Source organism: Callorhinus ursinus, unplaced genomic scaffold (genome assembly GCF_003265705.2).
Source record: "Callorhinus ursinus isolate GAN/ISIS: 27379988/994484 unplaced genomic scaffold, GSC_fseal_2.0 scaffold24, whole genome shotgun sequence".
NCBI classification, from domain to species: domain Eukaryota; kingdom Metazoa; phylum Chordata; class Mammalia; order Carnivora; family Otariidae; genus Callorhinus; species Callorhinus ursinus.
This window is the reverse complement of record NW_027397086.1, coordinates 12,386,572-12,409,642: the sequence shown is the minus strand read 5'-3', so window position 1 is coordinate 12,409,642 and position 23,071 is coordinate 12,386,572. Positions and strand designations below refer to the sequence as shown.

At 38.6% G+C, this 23,071-nt stretch overlaps 1 pseudogene; it reads right to left on the bottom strand.

The window, feature by feature from the left end:
• Window positions 1-449: 449 nt before the first annotated feature.
• On the bottom strand, window positions 450-755 carry LOC112836324 (adenosine 5'-monophosphoramidase HINT1 pseudogene; annotated as a pseudogene).
• Window positions 756-23,071: the final 22,316 nt, after the last annotated feature.

The window sequence follows — 23,071 nt, the reverse complement described above, 5'->3', positions numbered from 1 at the left end:
CAAAACATAAAGCCTACATTTTTTTTCTCTTTAAATTGCATCTTGTTACAGTAGGCCATTCTATATAGCTCAAGAATATTCAATATATTGATAAAGCTCTCAGTATTTGAAGTTAAGCAGATCTGAGTTTGAATCTTGGCTTTGCTTCTAAGTAGTTGTATGAACAGGGAGATTTCCTTGAAATTTTTATGTTTTAGTCCTTTAAAAAAGAAACTGTAAACCATGCAACATTATCTTTTATTATGTATGGGTTTTTAAAATTATTTCCTTAATCTCCCCAAACACAGGCAAAAATAAGTGTATTGTGTAACATATTAGAATTTGCAAATATTGATAATTGCCTAGAGAAGGGAAAATTATCCCTTAAAACATGCCTACCCAGGAGGCCAAGTCATCTGCCAACCTCCAAGAACATGGAGATGAACATGGCAGACAGACTGTGCCCCATCTCAACCTTCATTCACAACCATTTGATAACCCTTCTTCAGGCCCAGATCAGCAGCACATTTCTTGCCAATCATCATTAAATGTCCAAGAAGACTTTCATCATCACCTTCTGCTATAGGAATCTGGGATTTATGTTTCTTGGGTATCCCCAGAAAATGTGTTGGTGCATGAGGGGAAAGGTCATGGAAAACAAGACACTGGTCATCCTCAAAAATGATTTTGGCTGGGATTTCCTTGTGAATGGTCTTCCTGAAAATTGTGTCTTTGCCAGTCCACCTGGCCTGAGCCTTGATGAAATCATCTGCCATCTTGGCCTTTCTCTTGTGTAGCCGCCCCAGAGAGAAGCCTAGTCTTTTTTTTTTTGTCCCCAAAAAGTCTGCCCTCTAGAGTTATTGGGATACAATATTCCCAGTGTGCTATAGTCTAGAATATGGCAAAGATTCAGGAAGTGCTGGTTATTATTTTCCTGTCATCAAGTTCACTTGCTGATTCCTAAAACTTCCTATTAGTTAACACTTGAACAACACAGGTCTGATTTGTGTGGGTCTACTTTCACACAGTTCTACTCACATGCAGATTTTTTTTATGTTACAGTACTATAAATATATTTTCTCTTATGATTTTTTTTCCTTAACATTTTCTTTTCTTTGGCTTACTTTATTATAAGAATACATATATAGTACATACAAAATATGTGTTAAGGACTGTTTATGTTATCACTACATCTTCTGGTCAACAGTAGGCTATTGGGAAAGTTTCTGAGGAGTGAAAAGTTATACATGAATTTTCATCTGTGCAGGACAGTCAGTGCCCCTAACCCCCACATAGTTCAAGGGTCAATTCTACATGTAAGGTCAAAAAAAAGTCTTCATGTCCACTTTCATTAATTCAACAGTACAATCAAAAGTTATTAATTATCTGCTTTGTACTAGACACTCTGCTAGATATAGGGGTTTCCTTGGTGAGTGGGAGACAAAAAATTTCTACAATCATGGAACTCACAGTCTGGTGGGAAGGAATATGATGAAATAAGTAGTTATAATAGAGTGTGCCAAAAGCTATGCTAAAAGATATATAATATTTTATGAGAGACTTATGTATTTCCACTTAATATTTATTAAAATAAAATATGTACTGGAGTGAGGTAGGAAATTTCCCCTATCTCTGGCCTCCATATTTCCCTAAATCTCCAATCTAGAAAGTTGATGTCTATATCATGTTTGAAAGACTAGCATAAAAATCTGCCATACAGGAAAGTGCTATAGACTTCATGAATTGCAAGTCCCAAGAAGAAAGAATGTCTTCTTTTTTCTTTTTTGTATCTCTAGTGCACAGTGAGTGGCATGTAATAGGTCCCCAATAAATATTTGTTAAATGAATAAATGCACCCGGCTATGTGTTTCAAGTTCATGAAAGCATGCAAATGGCCATTCACTGACCTAAAAGTTACTCTCCAAGGTCCATGCTGAGTAAGAAAGAAAAGGGATTGTCAGCGTTGTTCTCCTTGCCTGACCCACTCCATTCTACTCTGATATCCTTTAGTTTCCCATGAATAATAATGAAAGAGTGAACAGCTGAGGTATAACAGTTTAACTTTTGTAGTTTGGAGCAGTTTTCACTCTGGATTTTTAAAGTGAAATGGGAAATGTGTGTGTGTGTGTGTGTGTGTGTTTAATCAGACTCTCACCCTCTTCATTTGGGCAGTGGTGACAGATACCCTCTGCAGGTCTCTTAAGCCATAACACCTTTCTGGTAAATGAGGTCATCACAGACAGGAAGCAAGGCATAAATGCTGCGCTGCCCAACTGAACTGCAGTGAGGTGCAATGAAAAGTAGTTTTGTTCATTACAATCTGATTCTCCATCTGTCTGGGGTGGTCCTTTATATCTCTCCATCACTGCACTTATTTTGCTGGCTCTAAGAGGTGAATAGACTCCATTCCTGGGCACAAAGACATAGCCTACCTCGTTCCCCCTCCCCATCCCCTGAGCTTAGCACCTAGAATACTCCAGGCACTGAAAGAAACTAAGGAGCTCAGGAGCAGGAGGGAAGCCCTATAAACTTACTAAGGCAGCTCACCAGTGAATAATTACTCAGAAAGTGAGGGCTGATTATTCAATGAGAATTGTCATTTGGAGACAAGGAGGACAGATGTTCAGGATATGGCCACTGCCCTTATGCCTTGGTCCAGTTATACTTAGGGGTGTGAGGGCATGGACATCAGCAGGCAAAGGATCTGAACCTAGGATTGGATTCAGTTAATGTGGAAGGTGATCAGCGAGGGGTTGAACCCAGTTTCAGGGAGCTGTAGGAAGCCAGTATATGTGATCAGCTCAGATCAATAAGGAGGTAAGTACACCAAACATTTTATGTGGTTGCCCCGATGTGTGTTTTTTTTTTTTTTCTAACACCACCAAGCAGTTCTCAGACACCAGCTGGGTGTCCCACAGTTCAACTCAATTCTGACACTATCCACCTGGAGATAGCATCAGTCCCATAGGTTAAGGCCTCAATCCAACCGCACCGCTACCCCCAGGTCCCATTCAGATACGGATTGCAAGTCCAGGTTGTTATGTGTGCTTCTGACCCAGGGGCTGTAGATCAGAGGTTCCTGCAACCGTCTCCTTGGGTTTAATTCATTTGCTAACATGAATTCCTAGAACTCAGAAAAATACTTTGCTTCAGAGATTAATGGTTTATTATGAAAAAATACAGCTCAGGAACAACCTGATGAAAGAGATGCATAGGCAAGGCATAGGGAAAGGGTATGGTGTCCTCTCCAGGCTGCCCCTCCCCCACCCCTCATGTGTTCTCTGAACCCTGTCCTTTGGGGTTTTTATGGAGCTTTCATTACACAGGCATGACTGGCCATTGGTGATTGATTCAGCCTCTAGTCCCTCTTTCCTCCCCAGAGGTCAGCAGGGTGGAGCTGACCTTCCAACTCTCTAATCACAAGGTTGGTTCCCCTGGCAACCAGCCCCCAGCCTTAGGTGCTTTCCAAAAGTCTCTCATTAACATATACTCAAATGTGGTTGAAAGGGGTTTATATGAATATCAAGATACTTCTATCACTCTTATCACTTAGGGAAATTCCAAGCGTTTCAGGAGCCAAAAACAGGGATAAAGACCAAATATGTATTTCTTATTATAAATCTCTCTGTCACAGTCACCAAACACAGTTGTGACTCCAGGTTTGCTACAGGAGATACCAGGAGCTTAAAGAATTCAAAGGAAAGGTGTCTCTAAGAAGAAAAATCCATATAATCTAGAGGATAACTAGACGGTTTTGGTGACATAAATAAGCAGATTACAGGACCCAGGAAGACCTGTAATCTTGGGCCCAGAAGCCAGGGAAGTTGATGTAAGTCAGACAAGATGCTAATTTAATAAAATTCTTAGAAAAAATGGGTGGAATTTTAAAATACAATTTTCTATGCAAATAATCCAAGATAATTCAGTGTTAAATCAAGAGATCATTTTTGACTTAAAAAAAATTAAGTAGTATTTCTATAAACCTGACAAGTGGTTAATTACTAAGAATGCTTAAAATTCCTCATATGCACCATATTTTAACATACTATTCAAAACTGATATTTAAGAGCACCTGGGTGGCCCAGTGGGTTAAGCATCCAACCCTTGGTTTTGGCTCAGGTCATGATTAGATTGAGCCCTGTGTGGGGCTCCAGGCTCAGCATGGAATCTTCTTCAGATTCTTTCTTCCTCTCCCTCCTCCTCTGCCCTCCCCCCCCAATAAATAAATAAATAAATAAATAAAATCTTTAAATTAAAAAAAATGACATTTAAAGCAAATTTAGGTACAATAGGGTTAATGGTAAACCATAATTTTTTTATTGTTTCTTCATTTTTGTAATTCTTGCTCTGGTATAAGACTTCACATTTCCATTGAGAGCACCAATTTTCTCAGTGGAACAATGGAAGGTGTCTTTCTCATTTTCCAGCTAGAAAGGCAAATGGGAAGTTCATGGAAGGTCCCAAAAGCTTATCCCCATGGACAAAGGTAAAACTCATTGAAATAAAGCTCCTGGTCCCTTACTTCCACCTAAAGTAGGAAGGTTCAGCTTTTTTTTATACAGAATGTGTTAGATTCTGTATAAAATCTTAATAAAAATTTTTGATACTTTTGGAAGTTCATAAAACATTGAACTTCAATCCACTCCTGCTCTGGGACTCCCACTTTTAAAAAGATAGAAATATACACGTTCAAGTTTGCAAGACATGATTTGAGAGGTCACCTATTACATATTTCCACAAGAAGTTAATGTGATAGAGTGGTCAGGAAGAGGGTTTGGAAATAGATCCAGCTTCAAATGGTAGTTCTAGAATTTCTACATAATAATAGCTAGCGTTCATGTGGAGTTTACCGTGTATCACACACTATTCAGAGCACCTAAAATAAACTCTCATCATCATCACACAGATTATAGAGTAGGTATTATTATCATATTTGATGTTACTAATATTTTCTATTTCACAAAAAAGAAAGGCGAGACACAGGTTAAATAGCATTTCTAAAGTCACATGGTTTAATAAGATGCAGAGCTGGTAATTTCAACTTCTGCAGGCTGCCTTCATGTTTTTAATCATGAGGTTATCCTGCTTTGAGTCTACACATCAGAAGTAGGGAATTTGTCCTATACCAGCAGCAGGATAAATCCTCATTCACTTTTCTTTCTATGGTGCACACCATTTACTTATTCATCCATTCATTTTTGGCAACTATATTGAAGTATTACTATGTGCTACAGCACCACTTAGATACCTTTCCTCATTCTTTGATATTTACTTAAATAAATTCATAAAAATCATTTAATTTCAATAAAAACCATTTTCTCCTGCAGTTTTAATTTCCTTGGAGAGACACAAAGCACTAGGCATCATAAACCACGGACCTGCATCGTCCATGGGTTTACTTATTATTTATTTATTTTTTTAAGATTCTATTTATTTCAGAGAGAGATAGCGAGAGCAGGAACACAAGCAGGGAGTTGGAGAGGGAGACGCAGGCTTCCCGCGGAGCAGGGAGCCTGATGTGGGGCTCTATCCCAGAACCCTGGGATCATGACCTGAGCCGAAGGCACATGCTTAAGGACTGAGCCACCCAGGTGCCCTGCATGGGTTTACTTAACTGACTAACAGATGGGACCCAGACTTTATGAAACCCAAATATATATTATAGCTTGGGGTTATTCTTCCAGAGTCTTCTACTGATAGCTCCCACAGCCTCATCTACAGATGTGAGTGGCCTTAGAAATTCTATAGACTCAATGAAAACACATAATCCTTTCAGTTTCTTGAGGGGGTAGGGGTGGAAGTGGTATTTTTTTCATTTGTAACAATAAAATTGTGTTTGGAGAATGGACACCTCAAAATGTGATTACTCAAAGAGTCCTCTTTCTCAAAGTTAAATTCACAAAAGGGTAGTTTATATCCTCAGAGAAATCAATTAATCCACCTTCTTCAAGATGGGTGTCCTTCTGGCTTTTGTATTGGGTGCAATCTCATCTTATTATTATATTAAACCAATAAAAGCATTCCAAGCATTCTCTTGGCAGGGAGCAATAAAAAAAAAAAAAAGGCAGCATCCTGTGTTAGATAAAATCTTTCATTATATACGACGAAAATGCCGTGTATTTTGCAACGGTGAAATGTATTTGTGCATTTTACACATGTGATGTGAATCATTTTAAAAGCCATAATCACAGCACAGCAGATGCTAATAAATTTTCAATCTGTTAGGCTTTGTTTTCTGGAGAATGAATTTGATTTGCGATGCAAATGTTACATGGGTGATTGTGTTTAGCCATGGAGATTATTATGGGAGGTCTGGTATGCTAACCTCTGGAGTATTCTTTTACTATCTGATAATGTTTGCAGAGAATCCACTTCCTAGGGTACCATGCTTCATAGCAATGGGCTCATTCACCTGTCTTTACCCCTTTTGGGATTCTCTTTCCAGCTTTGTAGTATGTAGTAGGACCTGTTTATCAGGAATCTGAATCCTCTATAGGACACCAAATGATTAGAGTCTTAATCCTGAGCTATGTGCTTTCCTTTCCACTGTCTCATTCCTAACTGTGGACTCTTGGGTGATTCTTATGTTGCTCCTTCCTTTAGCAACTTCAGTAATTAGTCAGGTAGTTCCTGCTACTCAATTTTCACTCTGATCTCCAAATCTTGACCTTGGCTCACATGCTGATAATGGCCCCATAATTTGGCATTGCTAATACAGTCCTCTTTTTCCATGCTGAATATAGCCTGGTTTGAAAGAGGATCAGTGATTAGAGTCCTTCAGAACTGAGGGCTACATCTGGAAGTAGGTTACTAGAAGTACCTGGAATGTTTAATTCTAGGGAGAGCAAGCCCAAGACAGAAACTAAAAGAAATCTGTGGATAAATGCAGAATCCAAAATTTAGATGCTTACCACAGTATAGAGAGGGATCCAGAAGCTACAAGTGAAGTAATAGGAGCTAAACTGGAACAGAATGCACTGTGGCAAAAAAATCAGAAAATTGGAAAAGTAAAATGATACGACATCAAGATACCATCCCAAGTCGTCTCAGAAGAACATTGCTTGAAGACTTAATGTAGCACCAATAAATTTGTATCTCCACTTCTCCATATGCCATTGTTTTCATTCTAAGAAGATTGTATTGTATTGTATTTAAGATTTATTTATTTATTTTGAAAGAGAGAGAGGTAGGGAGGGGTAGAGGGGGAGGGAGAGAGAATCCCAAGCAGACTTCACTCTGAGCCCAGAGCCTGACATGGGGCTGGATCTCAAGACCCTGAGATCATGACCTGAACTGAAACCAAGAGTCAGATGTTTAACTGACTATACCACCCAGGCGCCCCTCAAAGAAGATTTTAAATGCACTAATTGATATCTGACAATAAGTTCCAGCTAATGGTGAAAAAAAAAATCTTTGAAAATGGAAAGCAGAAGAGATTCTTTTTAATTTAAGTTAAAGTTTAGAAAATTGGAGATAACATACTTGAATTTCACGCACTCACCTCTAAAATTTACGTACAAGCATATATATTTTTAATAAATTGCATTTATATACTTGTGATATTATGCCTTATACATATTCCTGATTAGAAATCTGTAGCACATTTCATTAATGTTTTATAATTTAATTGACAGTTTTCCGTTTAGGAGACTTTTATGTCATATTCATATATCCTTTATTATAAATAATGACACAATGAACATCTTTCAACAAATGCATAATTTATATAATTGACTCATTTCTTTTTTTTTTAAGATTTTTTTTATTTATTTGACAGAGAGCGAGAGAGCACAAGTAGGGGGAGCAGCAGAAGGAGAGGGAGAAACAGGCTCCCTGCTGAGCAGGGAGCCTGATGCGGGGCTCCATCCCAGGACCCTGAGATCGTGACCTGAACCGAAAGCAGACGCTTCACCAGCTGAGCCGCCCAGGCAGCCCTAATTGACTCATTTCTTTAGATACGTTCCCAGAAGTGAATTCCTAACAGTCTGTAACAATGGTTTTATAGATTTGGTTCATGGTACAGACGTGTTTCCCAAAGATATATAAAAATGTACACTGGTGCCAGAATTGTGTATGTACCAATTTCACTGTAACCTCTTTAGTATTAGCTAGTTATATATGTATTTTATGTATGTATGTATATATTCATTTATTTAAATATTTTTAAGTAACCTCTCCCCCTAAGGTGGGTCTTGAACTCATAACCCCAGGATCAAGAGTCCCATACTCTACTGACGGAGCCAGCCAGGTGCCCCTAAAATTTAATTTAATAGATGAAACACAGAGCACCCTACACCTAAGTTATAAAGCCTAAGAGCTTTTCAGCATAATGTGGTGTTAGAGTTGGAAATATTCAGAGGTAATTTAGCCCAATTCTCTTATTATTTTAATTCACATTTTTATTAATTTTTTAGACTTTTTAAAATTTTTTATAGACTTAATTTCTTAGTAGGTTTAGGTTTACAGGAAAAAAAAAAGGAGTGGGAGGTACAGAGCATTCCCATATAGTCCCTCCCCTGTAGCTCCGGTTTTGTCTGTTGTTAACATCTGGCATTAATATGGTACACTTTTTATAACTGATGAGCCAATATTGACACATTCACTAACTAGAGTCTCTAGTTTCTATTAAGGTTCACTCTTGGTGTTGTACAGTCTATGGATTTTAATAAACGTATCCATCATTTCAGTATCATTCAGAATAGTTTCATTACCCTAAAAATCCTCTGTGCTTTACTTGGTCATCCTTCCCTCTGAACCCTGGTAGTCTCTGATCTCCTTATGGTCTCCACATTGTTGTTGTTGTTGTTTTTGTGGTTTTTCCCTGAAATATCATATCATACAGTTGGAATCATATAGTGTGCAGACTTTCCAGATTGGCTTCTTTCATTTAGCCGAATCCATTTAGGTTTCCTCCATGTCTTTTTGTGGTTTGCTAGCTTATTTCTTTTTATTGCTGATTAATATTCTACTGGATGGCCATATCATAGCTTGTTTATCCATTCACCTGTTGAGGGCATCTTGGTTGCTTCCAATTTGGGCAGTTATGAATAAAACTTCTATAAACTTTCCAGTGCAAGTTTTATGTGGATATGTTTTCCACTCATTTAAGTAAATACCAAGGAGCATCATAGCCAGATCATATGGTACTAGTATATTTAGTTTTGTAAGAAATTGCCAAACTGTCTTCCAAAGTGGCTTTACCATTTTTCACTTCTCTTAAAGTTCAAGAAACAGTCCTAGAGAAAGCCAGTGATTTATTCAAGGTTATAGAGTGCATTACTATTAGAGCAGAGAATTGAATCCAGGTTACCTGATTCCTTGTTCACCGGTCCATTACATCACCACCAAGTAAGTCCCTTGGGCTTCTCATGGGTTAAATCACTTTGCATACCAACAAAAGAATAGTGCTTATTAGTGTGTATTTTTTTATTATTGTTGTAAAACACATACTTGCATGTTTATGTTTCTTTTTTTTTAAGATTTTACTTATTCATTTGAGAGAGACAGACAGAGAGAGAGAGCATGAGCAGGGGAGAGAGGCAGAGGCAGAGGGAGAAGCAGACTCTCTGCTGAGCTGGGAACCTGATGTGGGGCTCAATCTCAGGACCCTGGGATCAGGACCTGACTGAGGGCAGACACTTAATCATCTTAGCCACCCAGGCGCCCCTGCATGTTTATGTTTCTATACATCAATCAAAAACATATTGCCCTTTTTAAGATGAAGTTTAGACACTGTGGTAGATATTAATGTCTTTAATTGCTTGTTTGGTTTGACTGTTCAGGAAATCTTCCTTCCTAAAAGAAGTTCAGTGTTCTTTGGCAGCTTCTTCTCATCACCATTGTATCCATTTTGAGTATGTGGTGGGCAGAATTCTAGATTGCCCCCTGGGTGCAATGATCATGATTATGTTACTTCAGATGGCAATAGGTTTTTTGATGATATAATTAAGGTACTAATCTATGGATTTTAAAATAGGAAAATAATCTAGGTGGGCCTATTTTAATCACAGGATTCCTTTAAAAGTTACCTTCTGCTACCCTCTACATTTGGTCAAAAAGTCAAAAGATTGAAAGTGTGAGAATTGAATGTGTCTGTGCTGGCCTGAAAATGGAGGTGAGTACATGTAAGGGCTGGAGAGTAGTCTCTCAGAGCTGAAAGTGACCCCTCGCTTAGAGACATCAAGAAAATGGTGACCTCATACATCCAAATTCAAGGAACCTGAAGTCTGCCAACAGCCTAAATGATCTTGGAAGCAGGTTCTTCCCCAGAGACCCCAGATAAGAGCACAGCCTGGCAGCAGCTTGATTTTGGCCTTGAGGGACCCTGAATTGAAAACCCAGTGAGCCTGCAGAGACTTTAAACCTACAGAACTGGACGTTGTTTTAAGCTGCAGAGTTGTAGGAACTTTTCACACAGCGATAGAAAATTAATACAGAGGATAATTCAGGTTGACTGTCCTTCTCTGGACAAGCTCAAGAGGCTAGATACCCTTCTCCCCTCCCTAACACACATAAGACTGAAATAAATATAAGACTGAATAAACATAAGACTGAAACTCAACCAACTAGACATTTGCTCTTAGGATTTTGTATCTGAGCACTTGACTCCAGGTTGGTAAGAAGAGTCAGAAGCCAGGAATTACAGATGCAAAATTCTCATGAGACTCTTCCTAATCCTGGACACCTGCTATACTTCTGATGGCTAGCCATTGCAGCAGGATTCATCCTTGAATTCTACATGTGAACCTCCAGATATCCACAAGAATGGCAAATTTCTAGATAGACTTCCCAGTAATTCCATTTTCCTTAGATTACCAAAAATTCTTTCCTGTTGCCTATAAAAAATAAGCCAACTGATAGAAATGCTGAACAAAATATAAACCAATTATTTTCCAAATCTTTCTTTTTAAAGATTTTATTTATTTATTTGAGAGAGAATGAGATAGAGAGAGAGCACGAGAGGGGAGAGGGTCCCAGGGAGAAGCAGATTCCCTGCCGAGCAGGGAGCCCGACGTAGGACTCGATCCCGGGACTCCAGGATCATGACCTGAGCAGAAGGCAGTCGCTCAACCAACTGAGCCATTTTCAGTCACATTCAGCAACCAGACTAATTTCTTTCCAACCTCATCTGCCTAATGGAATATTTCATGGCCTCATAGTGCTGGTACACATCTCTGCAGGGCCAGCCCCATCTGCTCAGTTTCTACCCACTAATTTCTGGGGCTAATATCTGATGCTCCAAGGTTTGGAGAAATGAGAGTCAGGTATAGGGGTGATGTTGGACATTTAGGAGTAGTGAATTAGTCAATATTTATCATTTTGTTCATTAGGTAGTGTCTGAGAAGAGTATTCCTGTTATTTTGAGGAAACATCTGCTATCCCAATAGTATAGTTCTATTAAAAGCTGTCAACCCTAGTATCTCTCAGTCTTGTTCACACTGTAGGCACGTGACTAAGACTGAACCAATCATATAACTCAATTTTCTACTCATAGGTTTGATTCAGAGATGGACACATGACCTCAAATGGGACAATCAGAATCACTCCCTAGCATTTTTCTCAATGAAGCATGTTTAAACGTAACTATTTCATCTTCTTTGAAATGATTGCAAATGGTATTATGTTTTAAATTTTGGTTTCTATATGTTCATTGTTAGTATATAACAATGTGATTTGTTTTAGAAGTTTTGTAGATTCCTTGGGCTTCTCAAAATAGACAATCATCTGCAAATGAGGATAGTTTTATTTCTTCCTTTTAAATAAATATGCAGGCCTTCTTTTTTTCCTTGCCTGATTGCAGTGGCTAGAATTACCAGTACTGTGTTATATAAGAATGGCAAGAGTGAACATCCTCATCTTGATGCCAGTCTTTCATCACTGCATATTGATATTAGCTCTAGGATGTTTGTAGAAGCTCTTTATCAAATTAAGGTAGTTCCCTTGTATTTCTAATTTGCTAAGGAATTTATATTTATTTTAATCATGAATGGGTATTGGCAAAAGTGGATTTTTTTTTTCTTTTTTGAGGGAGAGAGGGCAGGGGTTGGGGCAGAAGAAGGAGAGAGAGAATCTTAAGCAGGCTCCACACCCAAGGCAGAGCTGGATGCTGGGCTCGATCTCACAACGCTGAGATCATGACCTGAGCAGAAATCAAGAGCTGGATGCTTAACTAACTGAGCCACCCAGGTACCCCTTGGATTATTTTTTTAACCTGGTTCTGGGTTTCTTGCTGGAACTAGAAACTTTTCCTGAATTTCAGGAACATAATTCTCTATGCTTTATCTCTGCTTGCCCATTTTCCTGGACTAGGTGCTGGACTATGCTTCTAGTATCCATCATGCCTTCAAAAAGCAATCATTTGTTTGTCTTCCATGCCCTCGGGATACAAAGATGTATAAGACATGAAGCCTGTTTTTAAGGGACTGATGGACTAATGGGGGAAATGAGAATGATATTAGAGTGTATGCTTTAGATAGTGTATGAGAAAATGTGCAACGGTAGGCATGACACATAATATGGCTCTGAAAGATTAGGATAGGTTTTTTAGAGACTTAGACACTTTTGCTGAATTTTAAACTTAAGTGTGACCTAGCCAGAAAAAAAATAATGGGAAGAAGATGGCAGGAAGCAAGGGAAGGCATTTTATACATACACAACTGGCTTCAAGCCTTGCAGAACTAAGATTCAGATTTGAAAAGAGGCATGCAAATGTCTGGGTTACAGCAAAAATAAGTTAAAGTAAAGATGAGGATGTGCTTGATGGCAAAGGATATTCAATAATGAAATTGTGCTATTATTGGAGTTAGAATTAAATAGATCCTGGAGACCTTTAAAAAGAAAAGAAATACCTTTTGAATGCTTTAACTCTAGGCCTATACTGAAAGCTGAGACAGAAATATAATGATACAGTTAGTATTTTAAACAGCTTAAAGCACTTTCATGGACATTATTAGAGTGCAGACATCCAAAATTACTGAGCCCTACCCGGTCTTTACACTTCCCCTCTCCAAATTCCCATCCTACCATAATCATGAACTCATTCTCAAGAAAAACAAAAATGTCTGTAGGTAGCAGGTAAGCAACCTGAACGATTGCATTCAGCTAAGGTAAATGAGAGGAGATGATATTTCCCACAAACTGTATAACTCAACCTCCTGAGAGCTATTTGGCCATTAGTTGTTAGGTTCTTGGAATTTATTTCCTCAACCTAAATACAGGCATATAAAAAGGGATTTTTTTTTAACTCAATAATTACTGGCAATAAAGACAGAAAGGAGTGAAGCCCACATAGCCAGACCTATTTTGGGTAATTCTACTTAAGAGAATCTTCAAAATAGCAGGAAAATATGAGACATTATTATTTGGTTAATATACTCATTGATTGTCTACTGTGTGGTAGTCATTGTGCTAAGAACTGTAGGGAGTACAGATGAAGCTGACCCTATGCATTTCCTGCAAGAAGTGGGAGATGAAAACCTAGTATGTATGAAAGACCCAGGTACAATACTGGTGGAGAGAGAAGGGGAGGTGAGAAGTATTTTATCAGGAAGTGAGGAGGTGGTGGAGTACTATTTTACGGCAGAGCAAAGAGGCTTGTTTAAATGTGTAGGCGGAGCAAACACAACATGCTTAGAGAATTCAGTTTGGTTAGAATGTAATGTTTAAGAGATGAGTAGGGAGAATAATATTTTTAGTGCTGTTTTGAAATACCCATATTCACTACTCTGATGCTATAGAGGACTTAGTATCCTGTGGATCAAGCTTCAAAAAGCAGGTTATTCTCCTATCTTACTCCTGAAAAGAGTCAAGTCTTCAATGTTTTGCCTTGGTTATTCTGTATGCAGATGTCTGTTTGGCCAGTTGGTGACTATCATTTTTTCATTTTTTTTAATCTTATAATGCAAATATTTTGAAAAATATGTAGTTTATAGGACAATTTTACTTTGCAGTGCTAACAATCTGTATTTCCAGGGTCTATGATTCAGGAGAGTTGAAGTTCCAATAATTAGAAGTGTCGTGATTAACCTTCAAGGCGTTTTTTCATTGTGTTGAGGTGAAGATGTTTATTTTATTTTATTTTTTAAGATTTGTGTCCATTATATAAGGGGGAGAGAGAGAGAGTGTGTACACATGAGTGGGGGGAGGGAGAAAGGGAGAGGGAAAAGCAGACTCCTCACTGAGCAGGGAGTCTGACATGGGGCTCAATCCCAGGACTCTGAGATAATGACCTGAACCAAAGGCATTTGCTTAAACAACTGAGCCATCCAGGTGCCCCAAGGTGAAAATATTTAGTAGGCATTGTACTAGGATGCCATTTATCAGTCTAGTAGCGTTCCTCAGCATTTGTCATATACATACCAACCAATATATAGTCATTTTCTCAGTGATTCACTTTCCATTGCTTACGATTAATCTCTCCACCTAGATATAAGTAATAACTCAATGCCATTTTTGTATTTAAATCATAAGTATGCCTTTCTTAGACTTGTTCAGAGACAGTAGGGAGACAGAGATAAGTGAACCAATTACATTTCCTCCCTGATATTTTAAAATATGTGACCCAAGGAGAGTTAAGCATTCTGGAAGAAGGCAGAACAGAGATATCATGAGTCAGTACTGCCTTAAAAAAGCAAAAGCCACAGTGAGTCAATGCCTAGGAGAGTCAATAGTACTGTTACAGCATTTGCACATCTCCCAGTGCCTAAACTATGTTTCCTTGTTCCTAAGAAGCTGCACTTAATGTTTATTTCCTCATTTTCATAAATATTCTCCACACAAAATATTGTTCCTTGAGGTAAAATTAATGATACCAAAAATCTTAGCTAACACAATTAGACTTGGTGTCACTGGGTAGAGAATGTAAATGTGGGCCCCTCGAGATGAGAGGATTTTGTCTTCCAGGTAAGGCATTGGAGCAGGCTGGGGTGGTGATCATTGTGTCCCTGGAAGAGAAATTAGTTGATGCAAAACAGGAAGATGCCTTGAATGGGGAGTAATGCAGTGGGTGTGAGGGCAGTAGAAGGGAATCACTGTTGGTTTGTTCTCGAGCTAGAAGGTCACAGAACTTCAGGGTCAGAGTTGACCTCATTCCTAGAAGTCACAGGAGTCTATGGAGGATGATGAGTAAGCAGAGGAATAGGTTGGAGAGGGAGAAAAATGGGTTTAAGCCAAACAGACAAAGAACCAAATCAACCAACCAACCAACCAACCAACCTGGGAAGAGCAAGAATGACTCAGAAAAGAAAGAGAAGAAACAGGAAGAGAAAGAGAAGAGACAGGATCCTCAGTTCCAAAACTTTGTCCTTACTGTGTATTATATCCTATCTTTGGATACTGTAACTATGCTTAAAGCTCCCCTACCCTGCCTCCATGCCTCCATCCCCATTACCATGCACACACACCAGTTACTTGTGCTACTGTGAATGAATGGATCTTTCTTTTAGCAACCACAGTACCACCACCTGCGAAAACCTAGACCAAATCCAGTTTAGCTCATTTAGGGTTATACATCATGCTAAGAGGCTTGGACTTTACTCTGCAAGCAGGCATCTAGGCTAGTGCTTACTTTTCCCCAACATTTTGTTAATGAAAAATTTTAAGCATATAGTAAGCGTGAAAGGATTTTCAGTAAATACCCATATACCTAACACCTAGATTGCACCATTAACATGTTATCATACTTGCTTTATCAAATATCTATCCATCCTTTTTCCCATCCATTAATCTGTCTTATTTTTGGTGCATTTCAAAATAAATTACAGATATCCATATGCTTCCACCTAAATGTTTCAGCATGCATATCATTATCTAGAGTTTGATATTTATTTATAATTTTGATGTAAAATGGACATACAACAAAGTGCACGATTTTATATACCTCTGTAATCAAAAAACCCTTACCCAGATTAAAGTATTGTATTGTCCCTTGGGAACTTCTCTCATGCCACTTACCAGGCAATCCCTTTCCCCACCCTGTAGAAACAACCAATGTCTTCATTATTTTTCTCTCTAGATTTGTTTGCCTTCATTATAATTTCATATGAATGAGTTCACACAGTATATGCTCTTTTGTGTAAAGCTTTCTTCATGCAGAAAGATGTTTTTGAGAATCATCCATATTGTTGCATGATAATTCATTCCATTTTACTGGTGAGTACCAGGTTGTTTATCCATTCTCCTACTTGATAGACATATGAACTGCTTCCAGTTTGGGGATTTTAGGACTAAGGCTCTCAGGAAAATTCTTGTAGAAGTCAATTTGTGAACATAGGTTTTCATTTCTCTTGAGTATATACGTAGAAATGGAATTGCTGAGTCAGAGGGTAGTTATGGGGATATGTTTACTTTTAAAAGAAAATGCTAGACTTTCTTTTAAATAACTGTACCATTTATATTCCCATAAAAATATATATGACAATTCCACTTGCTCTGCAACATCTCCAGCCTTTGATGTTGTCACTCTTGCTGACTTTAGCCATTCTAGAGGATTTATAATAGTATCTTAGTGTTTTTAATTTTCAGTCCTTGATTACTAATGTCGTTGAGAACTTTTTCCCATGCTTATTGTATATTTTCTTTCATAAAATATCTATTTATAATTTTTGCCATTTTTACCCATTTTTATTGGATTACTGATTTATTTTTATAATGAAGTCTGGTGATGTGCAGAAATTTTCTTTTTATTTTTTTAAAGATTTATTTATTTATTTTAGAGAGAGCTTATGCACACAGGGCAAGGGGTGTGGGAAGGAACAGAGGGAGAGAGATTGAGAATCTCAAGCAGATTCCCAACTGAGCCTGGAGCCTGACTCAGGGCTTAATTTCACAACCCTGAGATCACGACCTGAGCTGAAACCAAGAGTCCAATAGTTGGATGCTTAACCGACTTTGCCACCCAGGTACCCCTGTATAGAAGTATTAAATGATGATGTGTAATTGATCATTTTCATCTTTTATGGTTATTTCTTTCTTGTTGCTGTCTAAAAGACCTTTGTTCACCTGCAAGTCTTGAAGATATTCTCCTATGTTTCCTTATAAAAGCTTTGTTGTAGTTTTGCTCTTATGTTTAGGTCTGTGATTAGTCATAAGTTCAGTTCTGTGTATAGTGTGAAGTAGGAATTGATATTCTTTTTTTTTTTTTTTAATGAATTCCTTATTATACCAGCACCATTCCTTGGGAGAAAATGTCTGTCTCTGTCTTCTGCATCGGATTCCTCTGTTGCCTTTGTTGGAATGGTTTAGGTTCTTTAATCTGTTCCACTGACCCATATGCTAATCCTAATTTTACTATTGTACCATCCTAATTACTACAACATTATAGTAAGTTTTGAAATTATGTAGTGTAAGTCTTGCAACTCTATTCTTTTTCAAGATTGTATTGTATATTCCTGATCCTTTATAAATTTTAGAATCAGCTTGTCAACTTCTATGAAACAATCTGCTGGAATTATTTGGGGAGAATTGACATCTTAATCTTAATGTTGAGTTTTCCAATGCATGAACATGTTATATCTTGTTTATATCTTATTATAGGTGTTCTTTAATTACCCTCTGCAATGTTGTGTAGGTTTCTGTGCATAGCTCCCACATAACTCTTATTGAAAGTATTCTCAATTTTTCTTTAACTGATGCTATTGTAAATATAATTGTTTTATTTTAAATTCCATTTTTGTTGTAGTATATAAAAATTCAATTGATTTTTGGATTACTCTTTTATCCTGAAATCTTGCTTAATTCATGTACTAATTCTAATAGCTATTTTTCAATTACTTGGGATTTTTTATATAAATAATCATGTCATCTGGCTCATTTGATACAATGAAGCACCATCTTTTTCTGCCCTCAATAGAAATGCATTGTTGGAAAGAGAAGAAAGAATATGGTAAGAAATGGAGTTTATAATCATTGGATAGATATTCAAGTTCTTTTTCTCTTTAATTCTGAATTGGATAACAGTAGGAAAAAATCCAGAATTAGATGGAAAAAATTCAAGTATCTACTCACTCTTCATATCAAACAGACTTCTTATTCACATCTTGTAACTTAGTAAAGGGAGAAACAACGCCTTTCAAAGCTGCTTTTCTTTTTCATTTCTGAACTCCTGAAAGCCAGTCATGTTCCTAGACTCCCCCTTCCAGAGCAGAATTTCTGGCTATATAATCTTAGGTAAACAGCTTTATTTCCTATTGAACGAGATTTCTCCCTAATGGACAGCAAGAAAAAGTGAACTACAGACATGGGAAATATAACAACCACCCATTAGGTGGTATAGAGTTTAAAAGTAAAGACATCAGAGGAGCTCAGTTGGCAAAGGTCAGCTGCCTGGTCATACAAGTCCCCATGGGTGACACAACTTTTGTAGGCCCAAATCCATTCGAAGACTGTCCTTTGGTTTGCCTGTCTCAGATACTCATTGTTAAAAGTGTTTTGGAGTTTACCAGATTTAGGAATGCTGGTTCACGCTAAGGAAGCTCAGAAGAGACCTATGACTAAAATCAGAATAACAATGTACTAATTTACACTGAGAAATATAAATCTAATGTAAATTGAGTTTTATGTCAGCCTGGGCAATACATTCTCTCCCGATAGACCAGATAAGTAGAAGGATAAATTAGCAGAAAGTATGCCTGATCAGCACAGGATTGAAACAAGGCAGATGAGTCTATATGATACAAATACTTAATTGCTTCAGTTTAATAGACCCTGAGTACCCATCTCCATAACTGGCATACTCCAACAACTACAACCAGACAGATGATATTTTTAGGCCAGAGAATGTTCTTTCCTGCGCAGAGCAAGTGTAATGACTTCTCTGTACTTCCACTGAAGAACACTTCCAACCTATTTTTACGTATCCTTTCTGTGGTTAGGTTTTTACCTTCCATTAGATTACTAAACTGATTTGTAACAATTCTGTATTTTTAGCTACTTGGCATTTTCTTGCTTATACCCATCATGGGTTGATTTCATGGCCTACACATTAGTAAATAATTTGATCTATCTTCTTTCAAAGTTCTTATTTTCTTTGGAGTGTTTTGATTTGTGGAAAGCAAGGCACAGTTCTTGGAATGTCCTGTAAATTCTTACTGAATTTTCAGAAAGGTCCTGAGAGGGAGACACTATTACTATATTTTCCTTTTACAGACATGAAAACTGAGACTTAGAGAATTTAGCTGACTTTTTCATTGTTAGTTGAGACAAATATATATACATGCACATACATATATGTGTACATATTAGGCATCTGTTACGTGTCAGGCATGGCAGAAGTGATGGTGTAATAAATGCCCTATCCTTATTGTCTGTCTTACAACAATTAGTGAGACTTAAAAAGTAACATTGTGAAATTTAAACATGTGAGACATTTAGCAAACTCCATGATGCTATGTCAATGTTGAGAAGCTTTGTTCCACCCGAGGCTCATTTTGTGTAATGACTTAATGAACGTGTGAATGAATGAATGACTCTGCACTATCTTTAGCATTGCTTCTTTCTATAAATAAAAGAAAAGCAAAGTTGAATAAGTATGTTCAAATTTTTAGAAATTTCAAATGACCAGGGTCCCGGTTGTTGCAACTTTTAATGAATTCCAGCAGTGTTCCGGCATTGTGCAGGATACAGAGGAGACATGACCCAGACTAACAGACACACCATCAAAGTGGGACAAAGGCCATCAAGATAACAGAAGGAGAAGGTGAATAACTTGTTCCAAGAGGAAACAGCTGGAGCTGGTTTCTGAATGCTAAACAGTTTTTTGAGTTTCTCTTTGATTCAAGAAAGCCAAATCCTCACAACTTCAACTTTGAGATGTGTTCTGAACATCCATAAGACCCCCAAACTGAGTTGGGAATCTCCTGTGGAGAGGTTTCCTTGGGTTATTTTCTTAACTCCTCTCTTCTGCATTGGTTTGTCAATGTAAGAGAAATGGCCTTTGTCTGATATTTTCTTCTCTGATCCCAGCACAATGCTGGAGGGGCAAAGGTCTTACAACTTACAAAGGGAAAATATAAGACAGACCGACTGGTAAGATGTTTCAGTTTAAAACAACATCAATAGGTTCCATTTATTTGGTTCTTAATATATACTAGATATTGTGATAAGCAGTTAATATAGTGTCTTATTTTAACATTAAGTCCACTGTGGGTGGGTGGGCTATCATAGTCTACATGGTAGAGGTGAAGACATTGAGGTCTGGAAAGGAATAGTGAGTTACCCAAAGCTGGTAACCTCTGAGCAAGAATTGAAATGCAATCATGGAAAGTTCTTAAAAGTCCAGGGACTTAACCAATCTCCACAGTGCCCCTTTCCGGTAAGGCCTTGTGGATTGCGTTTGCCACAAAAACTTCCTTCCTTGCTCTGGCCTAACATAATTGTCCCTTTTTCCTGTATCTTCTAAAGTATCTCTTTTGATTCTACTAGAACATTAAATATTTAGTGTTATTTTAGGTGTCAGAATATGTATTTCTGCACTAGATTCTCTTCTCCTTGAAGGCAAGGATAATCTTTAAAGCTGTTCGTTCCACCATGATTGCATAAGACCTTATTCAAGACAATCTTTAGTGAGAATTGGCTGAATTGAAGGTCATTTGTATTCTTGATGAAGGTTAAGCAGTACATAACCTAACATGAAGATGTCATAGGTTAACTGTTCATGAATTTTGCTAAGATCATCAATCAGAGATGTGTCCTAATTCATAAGCAGGGAAACCTTGTGTCTTAATTCATAAGCAGGAAAACCTTCCCAATCTCTGTTACAAACAAGGAACACGCATCTACTATACTCTTATTGCTTTGTCATACACAATGGGAAGATAACAATTCCTCTCCTAAAAAAATCTATAGTCTTATGAAAAAGAACAGAAAACCACACTTCTTGAGGAACAGGAATGTGTGTGCCTTTGTATTTTCAGGGCCTATCAAATGGTCTGAACCCGACAAATGCTCAGTACAAGTTGGTTGACTGACATTTAAAAACAGAGGAAAGTGATGTCAGCAAGATGATCAAATAAGATGTCCCTCCCTCTCTTTCTCTTTTCTTTATAATGCAAAACACATTTGCCTTTCACAATGCAAATTCACCTTCCACAACCAAAATTTAGCATCCATTGACAGACAAAAGTGCCCTTATGGGAGCTTTGAGATTCAGGTGGGGGATTTTGCAGTCCAGAGGAAGGACAGCCTTTTTGAAAAGGCAGAATCATACCCAAGTGGGTGACTCGCTGACCAATGGTCACAGCTACAGACCTGGAAACAGCTCTGTACTCCTGAAGACTCAACTACAGCCCATTGGGCTTTGGTTCTACCAGTACCATATGCCAAGGGACCCAGAAGGAGTCACGCCCACCCATACATCAGATAATAGGCACATAGACCTCCGTTCTGGCTGTGGACTTTGATGTGGCCTGCAAAGTACCCAGCCTTTTTCAGCCACCGTCCAGAAATAAGACCAGCCACCTGGAAATAAGCTCTCCAAACTTGGTCAGACTTTGGATCCAGAAAGGTCCCTGTAACTGGGCTCCAGCCTCTTAACAGCCCCAATCTATGAACAGTCCTGCAGCACAGGGACCAGGACGAACTCCTAGCTGTATCCATGGAGATGCTTAATCTGCACATCCAGCCCCATTATAGCCACACTTTGCCAGCAGCCCCGAGGGTCCTCCCCAAGGGAGACACTCATGTCTGCAATCCCAAAAATTCAGAAAGGGTCTTATATTTGGATCCAGCCCTATCCAAGCTGTGGTGCACTGACAGACCTACCAGCCCAGGGACCAAGCAGGAGACACCCCTGTCTGCATGTTTGTGCTCTAGGAGATCTTGAAAGGGCCCTATGCTTAGCTCCAGCCCTCCCATCCACAGTCTATGAGTAGTATTGCTGGTCCAAGGAACTAGCAGGAACTACTCCATCTACACACCCAGAGATCTAGAAAATGCCTTATACTTGGTTCCAATCCCTCCCAGATGCAGTCTGTGAGCAGCTGTGAGCAGCCCTACCAGCACAGAGACCAAGTGGAAGACACCCACATCTATACCTCAGGCGATCTGAAAATGGCTCTATACTCTGCTCCAGGGCCACATCTGCAGACTTCAAGCTTGGTTGTGGAACCTGAAACAGCCCTGGAGCTCTGTTCCAGCCCACTCTTGGCTCACAGTCCAGAGCCAGTCCTGCCCACCCCAGGATGCATCCCGTGATCAGGGAGCAAGCTTCCCAGGAAATCGGTGGGAGCCACACCCATCTGCACATCTGGTCATAGGCTGCCTGAAGACCCAACTGAGGACCCTGAAGCAGACACTTGTTTGGTACCCTACCAAAGTGCCACCCTACCAAAGTGCCAGAGTCCCATCCACCCAGAGTCCCATCCACCCAGGGGCCAGACAGGATCCACACTCACCAGAGGCCACCAACCACAGACCCCAGTGTAGACCCAGTGACAGACTTGTGACCAGTTCCAACCCAGCACACCTGCAGGTCTGGATGTAATCCCATCAACCTGGAGACAGAAGAGAGAAGGTCTTACTTGCTGAAACCACCCAGTGAAGACTGGGAGTGATGTTTGCATATAGATTAAAAAAAAAAAAAACAGGCCTGAAGCTGAAGAATATTAATGATAGAACTGAAAAATGTGTGTATGTATGTGTATGTGTATCAAATTATCATGTTGTAGAACTTAAAAACTTAAATTTACACAATATTATATGTCAATTATATCTCAATAAAGCTAGGGAGAAAAAGAGTATGAGTCATAAACTACACACAACAAAGCTCAATTCTAGATCTTTAAAAGACCCTTTATAAGCTTGACTTTCTTAGTTTGCGACAGAAAATCCAGCTCCATCTTCTCTCGGAAGCTGCCCTTATCTCCCTCTCAATCACATCTGAATTGATCTACTTTACATCTCTCTAAATCCAGAGGGTTCATTTCCTTTGACTTGGAAGGTCCTAGTTTCATAGAGTCAGAATTTGTTACAGAAGACCGGCGCCTTCTGAGGAATTCACATGTAAGAAACAGGACCACAGAGGAAGTCAACTGACATAAAAATGTCACTCTACAAAATGGGCTGATTAAATAGTAAAAGGTCATTAATTCTGATTCTG